We start from the raw sequence: 6813 nt of genomic DNA, 5'->3' as shown, positions 1-6813 counted from the left end.
TCATCGGCTCTTTTCAGAGAACCCGTTCCCATGGCATCAGATGGAAGGGATTCTCACCGCAAGGTGCACTCGATGGGATAGATCTCTCGCCCCGTCGGAGGAACGCACCGAGGGCCTACGGCGAGAGATCAACTACTTGGTGGCTCACTCGCTACACCGCCACTCGAAAACTTGGTCAACGTGTTGGAGCGTCTCGCTCGCGCGTGATCCAGGAGATCATGAGCCACCGGTGCTCGCCGTCGGGACCAGCTCTCGGGACGCATCAAGGAGAGTTGCCACTCCGGTCCCGTCCACCGCTGCCATATGCGTTGGCAGCACCACTGAGTGCCGGCTACACCGGCATTCGTCGTCTACAAGATTGGTGGTGACCCTAGTGACTACCAGTTCTTGACTGAGGCGCCTAAGGAGATCCCTCAAGGATACGCGTGCGCGTATGTGCCAGATTGTGGCAACTGGGCACTCTCAAACCAGGCCACAACATCAGGGACTCCGGCGAAAACAGGAGAAACGTCGGCTACACGAATCCTAACGGAGCCGAGGTACGAGTATGGCGCATTGGCATAATACAAAGCCGATACCTGCAGTCACCTGTCAGATTCGGCTCGGGGGAGGCGCATATGGTTATCAGACAGACGCATGGGCAAGAAAATGTCGGGAGCCGATGGAAAATCGGCCAGTAAAAAAAAAAGGGTGTAGCAAGTACAGAAAGATCCAGTCCAATGAAACATCATTTGTCTCTGAAGGCCCTACTGAAGAAACACACCGAGGGCGAGAATGGCGTCGACACGGACGCGATCCGCCTCGGCAATCTCAGCCTTGTCATCCTCGTCCTTACCCGTCACCAGCTGATGGCTCAGGGTACGGATTTCAGCCAGATCGGTCTTCAGACCGGCCGTGAGGCTTTTTGCTTTCGTCTTGAGAACGGGCAACAAGGGCTTCCTTGTCCTGGATGAGCTGTTTGGTCACCCTTACCCTCTCTTCAAGATCCTCCAGCTCCTTGCGCAGGGTCTCGAGTTCAGCACGAGTAGCAGAAGTATCCGTCTTGGCGTCCAGAGCAGCCTTCTTCTCATTAAGCCGTCGACATCTTTCGGCGATATCGGCCCTCAGCGGAAGCTGGGAGTGGCGAAGAGCAATCCTTTGGCGAGCCGATTGCACCCTTGACTTAAAGACCGGCAGGGTAACAGCGGGCCAGAGCTTCACTTGCAGGGTCATAGGGAGATGAAGCTGGATATCCTCGAGAATGCCTTTGGCTTCCTCGGAATCTTCAATCAAAGTCTCAGTTGGGGCAGAAAGCAAATCTTTGAGACGCTGGAGCGGACCACGGACCGTACTAGGGATCGGCTCCCACCCGCCTTGGAAGAAGTTGGTTCGATGGATTCTGGATCGAACGAGAGCAAGCTCGAGAGATCATAACCCGGCGGGGCAAACAAAGTGAGTTTAGCGAGGCAATGGTGGAATTGATGGGGCCAAGGAGGAAAGACATACCTCTCCCAAGGAAGGGGGAACAGCCGATGCAGTGACGATCGGCTTTTCTGCGGACTGAGATGGGTTAACCATTTGGGCAGCCGCCACCGCCGGGGTGGCCAGGTCCAGAGTGGCGGACGGCATCTGCATCTCCTCGACGTCTCCGCTGGAAGTTTCTTCGGCCTGCAAGAGGAAATGATTAGCCGATCTGTACGTAACGACGGGAAAGCATTAAGTATGATCAAGAAGATGATTACATTTGAGACCTCCTGGCTTGATGAAGAGGGTCGTGGGTTTTTGCGAGCCCTCTTGACGCAGCGCTTCTTTGTGCGTGACCCCGATCTGTTTGGGGCTTGGGGGGCAGGAGGTTCAGTGATCGATTTTTCCTTGGGAGCCGGCGCTGGTGAAGCCGTCTGGCTTTGGGTGGTGGACCTTTCGGAATTGCCCGAGCTTGAGTCCCCTTGACTGGTTTCCTCAGCTCCGCTGGAGGTTCCTTCAGTGGAAGGCTGTAGGAAAGAGCATGAGCGTACTATAAGCAAATGATTGAAAGCGGACAAGCGTCTGCAGGGTCGGGACCGACTTACACGCAAGCTTTCGTGAGCCGGAGCTTTACGCTTCAGGGTTTTTCTGGCAGCCACCTTCCTCACCACCGTCCTCGCCTGAGTCGAGGCTCGGGGGGCAACCGGTCCCGAAAATGCTTTACTCTTGGGAGCCGATTTCGGTGAAATCGGCTGACCCTGCATTATGACTTTCTTCAGAGGTGGCGAGTTCTGGCAGAAGAGAACCACTGGTGCAGGGGGGAGAAACACGAAAGGGGAACCGTCGGCTTGAGTGGGAGCCGGACCATCTTGTTGCTGCCAGGAGAAAGGATTAGGTCACAGATAATCGCCATAAGGCGGGTACAGGAAATGCTTGATGGTACCTGGTCTGCAGGGATGTCATACTCGGCGTCGAGCTCTTTCAGCAGTGGTCCTAGAGCCTTCTGGAAGACGTGGGTCTTCCACATAGACCACCAAGTTTCAAAACCATCGGTGGTGAAGGAGAGGCGGAGGTCGTGAGGAATTGGGATGGCCAAAGCATCAAAGAAGGTATAACACCTTTGGGCGGTGATGATGTCAGGCAGGTCAGCTCTACTTGCTGTCAGATGATGTAAGAAGAAGTGTGGAGGCACCTGTCCGAGACCAAGCTGTCGGGCTGCCACTACCGGTTGGTAGCACTCATAACCGGGCTTTGTGATCCGGTTTGAGGTACTCATGCCAACAGGGAGGAAGCAAGGGCGAATCATGATGGAGTACAAATGCTGTGTGCCGGCGTCATCGGCAAGGTCACCCAATCGGAAAGAGACGGGGTTTTCAAAGTTTGCCGATTCAGTATAAGGATCAAACAGGGGGTTGTCCAGACCTTGGAAGAAAATCTTGAACCACCCTGCTGCTTCCTTGGGGATCAGCCTGCTGCCCGGGAGACCATACAGGGCTTGGCCGTAGCTGGTGCATCGGATTTCCTTTCCATTCACATCCGGAAAGGTGCAGGTGGTCAGTGGTGGGAAGTCTGGTATCTGGTTTTGGAAGTATAGTTGTGCCCAAAGCTGAATGAACCACCAGGGGCCGCCAGTTTTGACTGTCTTTCGATGGAACAGTTTGACAGACATCAGTTGGAGGGATCGATAAATCTCTCCAAGGAATAGTTTGCCTAGGCCGAGTTGGGTGCCTTTAGCAAGTTCATAAGCCAGGGAGAGGTAATTCTTGGTAGGAGCAAGTGATGGGCCGCAGAATATGAAGTGCTCCAGCCAGAAATTTAGAAAGGCTGTGTGCTCCCTCTCTGTCACGGGGCCTTTGTTTTTCATGTAACGATTGAGGTAGGCACCCCAGCTGGTACACTCTTTTTTGGAGGAGAGGGTGAAAGGGACTTTGGGCAGTTTGAATGCAGAAGGGCTGGGGGATGCAATGTCCAGCCCCGTGATCATAGCCACATCCATTAAGGTTGGTGTCATAGGGTCATGACCAAACATAAAGCAGTTCAGTGCATCAGACCAGAAGTAGCCGATGGTTTTCAAGATGTTCTCGTTCTTCTCAAGAGGAGATAATGATAATGACAGAGCATCGGCTATCCCTATGGTTTCCCAAGTGGCATAGTGGGATTTTGATACTCTATTGTACCATGCCACCCAACCCTCAGGAGGATTAGGCCAGGCTCGTAGGCAGTCGGCCCAGGAAGTTAGATCTAGGTTTTGGCTCACAAAGGGGATTCCGTTAGCTTCACATGAAATTAACGAGGCAGGACTCTCGAAGAACGAGGACCGAGGCACATCGAATTTGCGAGAGAAGGGTGTGGCAGAAGGATATCTGAAGCCTAAATTAGTAGCGGAGCGAAACATTAATTCAGGTGTTTGCCATTAATCTCATGTCAAGTCGAACGGCGAGAGGGGGTTGAAGATTACCTTCAGTCCGGAAGCTGTGGTATCGGTGTTGGATGATTCCGCCATGAGATGCGTTGAAGGAGCCGGGGGCGGCGTGGCCGAGATCTGTGTGGATGGTTGTGGGTTGGAGCTGTTCAGGCGGCGATTTGGGGATCTGAGTTCGCCTTGTCAGATGGAGGTCGCAGGTTACCGTTTGGAAGGGCGGTTAGGTCGACGTTCCTCGTATTTTTATAACGGAGACCGATGCAATGCCATCGGCTCTCTTTGGAGACTGCGTGACTTTGACCATCGGCAAAACAATTGATTGGAGAATACTTCTTCATTAACAGAGGAGGGTTTGTTGCAATGAAGAGCCGATTGCTCGCATCTTGCTGGTGCTGTGTCACTAGTCCTCGCTGCCTTCGTCGTCAGCATCGCAGCCGTCACCGGCACTGTTTCCGGAGAATGCCTCGTCACCGCTGCTCTAGCCCTCGACTGGAGTTTTCTTCCTCTGCGACATCGTCATCATCCTCACTAAAGTCCCACTCGGACTCCGACCTTGGCTCACTTGGGGGAATAGATTGGAAAGAAAGGTCGGTGGCCAGATCAGAGGATAAAGAGGGTTGATTGGTTGTCACGGTTGAGTAATGGGGAGCTTGGCGGAAATTTAACGCCATTACAGTTTCCAAGGAAGTGATGCAGAGCTATCGAGTTTTCCGGAAGAGCTGACAGGACATAATGATGACGGAAGCTGCGACGACTCTGCTATATCATGGCATGACCCGACGAAGGAAAGCATAATGATTTTGGAAATGTTATTTCCAAAACCAGGGGGGCATGTGTTATCACCAGAATTTGACCGAGTCAGAGGTGGGCCACGATTGAGATAGACTTGAAGATATACATGGAAGGAAGAACAAGAATTGGCCTTATACGCGAAGTTGGGCTGAATTGCCCATGTATCTGTAATATAGTAGATCGCATCTTAGATTGAAAGTTAGAGTTTTACTCGTGCACGGTTAGGTGCACGTCCGAATTAGAAAGTCCGCTGGACTATAAATATGTATCTAGGGTTTATGGAATAAACAACAACTCACGTTCAACCCAAAACAAACCAATCTCGGCGCATCGCCAACTCCTTCATCTCGAGGGTTTCAATCAGGTAAGCGACATGCTGCCTAGATCGCATCTTGCGATCTAGGCAGCACCAGCTCCACGTTGTTCATGCATTGCTCGTACTCGAAGCGTCTTTGATGGCGAGCGACGTAGTTATCATAGATGTGTTAGGGTTAGCATAGCTCTTCGTATAACATGCTTACGTAGTGCAACCCTTGCATGTCTAGCCGCCCTCACGCCTATCTCGGGTGTGGGGGCGGCACCCTGCTTGTTCATCATCTAGTAGATCTGATCCGTTACGATTGCTCCTTGTTCTGCAAGGATTAGTTTAATATCTGCAATAGTTAGGCCTTACAAAGGGGTGGAGGATCCAGCGGCACGTAGGGTGGCGTTCGCAAGTCCTAAACAGGATGTTCCGAGGATCAACGTCATGTTGGTTTTTAGGCCTTGTTTAGGATCGGCTTATGAGCACCGTGCGTGGCCGCGAGGCCCAACCTGGAGTAGGATGATCCGATTATGCGGTGAAAACCCTAAATCGTCGTAGATCTCATTAGCTATATCTTGATCAAGCAGGATCACCAAGTATTCGTGCACCCCGTACGGATCATGGGTGGATCGGCCCTTTGAGCCGATTCACAGGATAACCTGAGAGCCGATCGAGGCTCGTATTTAATGTTTACGTGTATGCCATGCAGGAAATAAGCGAGGCATCCCCATCACCTTCCTGACCAGGTATAGGTCAGGTGGCACGCCCTTGCACTTCGCATCGCCGCGTGTGACCAGAAGAGCATTGCGGGCCGTCGCTCGGAGGGGTCTCAGCCAGCCGCAGCTCTAGGCTCTTCCCGGCTCTACACTGTGTTGACAGGCCGCTGCCCGCCGGTGGGTTTTGGCAGTCAACAGACTGCTGGTTTATTATCCCGGTCGCCATCAGAGACGGTGGAGGCGCGGAGGAGGAGATGGACGTCCTCTTCTCTCCCTCCTGAGATGGATGGCGGGCGGAGGAGGAGCTGGACGCCCTCCTCTCCCTCGATCCGCACCTCCGCCGGTCTCCCATGGGAGCATCTCCCTGGCCGAGGTCTCCCTCCAAGGCTGCGTGAGCAGCACACCACCACCGCATAGAGAGCAGCGCGAGGAGGCCGAGGATGGCGCGCCGGAGACCGAGACGAGGAGCCGCGGCGGCGGAGGCCGGCGCGGTGATGTGTCGTGCCGGCGGGCAGCAGCTTGGGAAGAGGCCTGTGGGTGACGGCGGCGGCGTTTCATTCGCGGAGCAGAGAGAGCTAAGGTCGCGCGCCAGAGGGAGGAGCTTCGTGGCGGGGTCGCGTGGCCGAGCTCACGGCCAGAGCAGATAAGGCGAGGCCGGGAGCACGCAGGGCCTCCCGGAGTCGAGCGAGAGGAACCACCTCAACACCTGAGGGATGAGGCCAGCAACCATCTGTCGACGATTCGGTGCGCAGGTATGCGATCCTCCAATTTAGCTTCCTCTTTTCCATGACCGATCTTGGTAGATTTATCTCGGCCCCTTCCTCTACCATATGCGTCTCACCACTCTCCATCTCTATCAGGCAGCAGTGGATGCGGCAATGACGGAAACGGCTTCGTTGACCACGGGACTGGCGGAAAATTAAGTGATTTGCGTAGGTGATGTCAAGTGTTTTCCTAATAGAAGATGTCACACCTTGGCTGTGAGAATTATGTGCTGACTATCCAATTTTGCATACAGCTCGGTGAGTCTCCTTACTACTGGGTTCAGATTATTCGACTTTACATTGGTAATTTGAGCATAAATAAATTGGATGCAGATGTATGTACTTCTGTTATGACTACTGCTACTTGAGCAC

The sequence above is a fragment of the Lolium rigidum genome, chromosome 1, assembly GCF_022539505.1.
Source record: "Lolium rigidum isolate FL_2022 chromosome 1, APGP_CSIRO_Lrig_0.1, whole genome shotgun sequence".
Taxonomy (NCBI): domain Eukaryota; kingdom Viridiplantae; phylum Streptophyta; class Magnoliopsida; order Poales; family Poaceae; genus Lolium; species Lolium rigidum.
Note: the sequence above shows the minus strand (reverse complement) of the source record.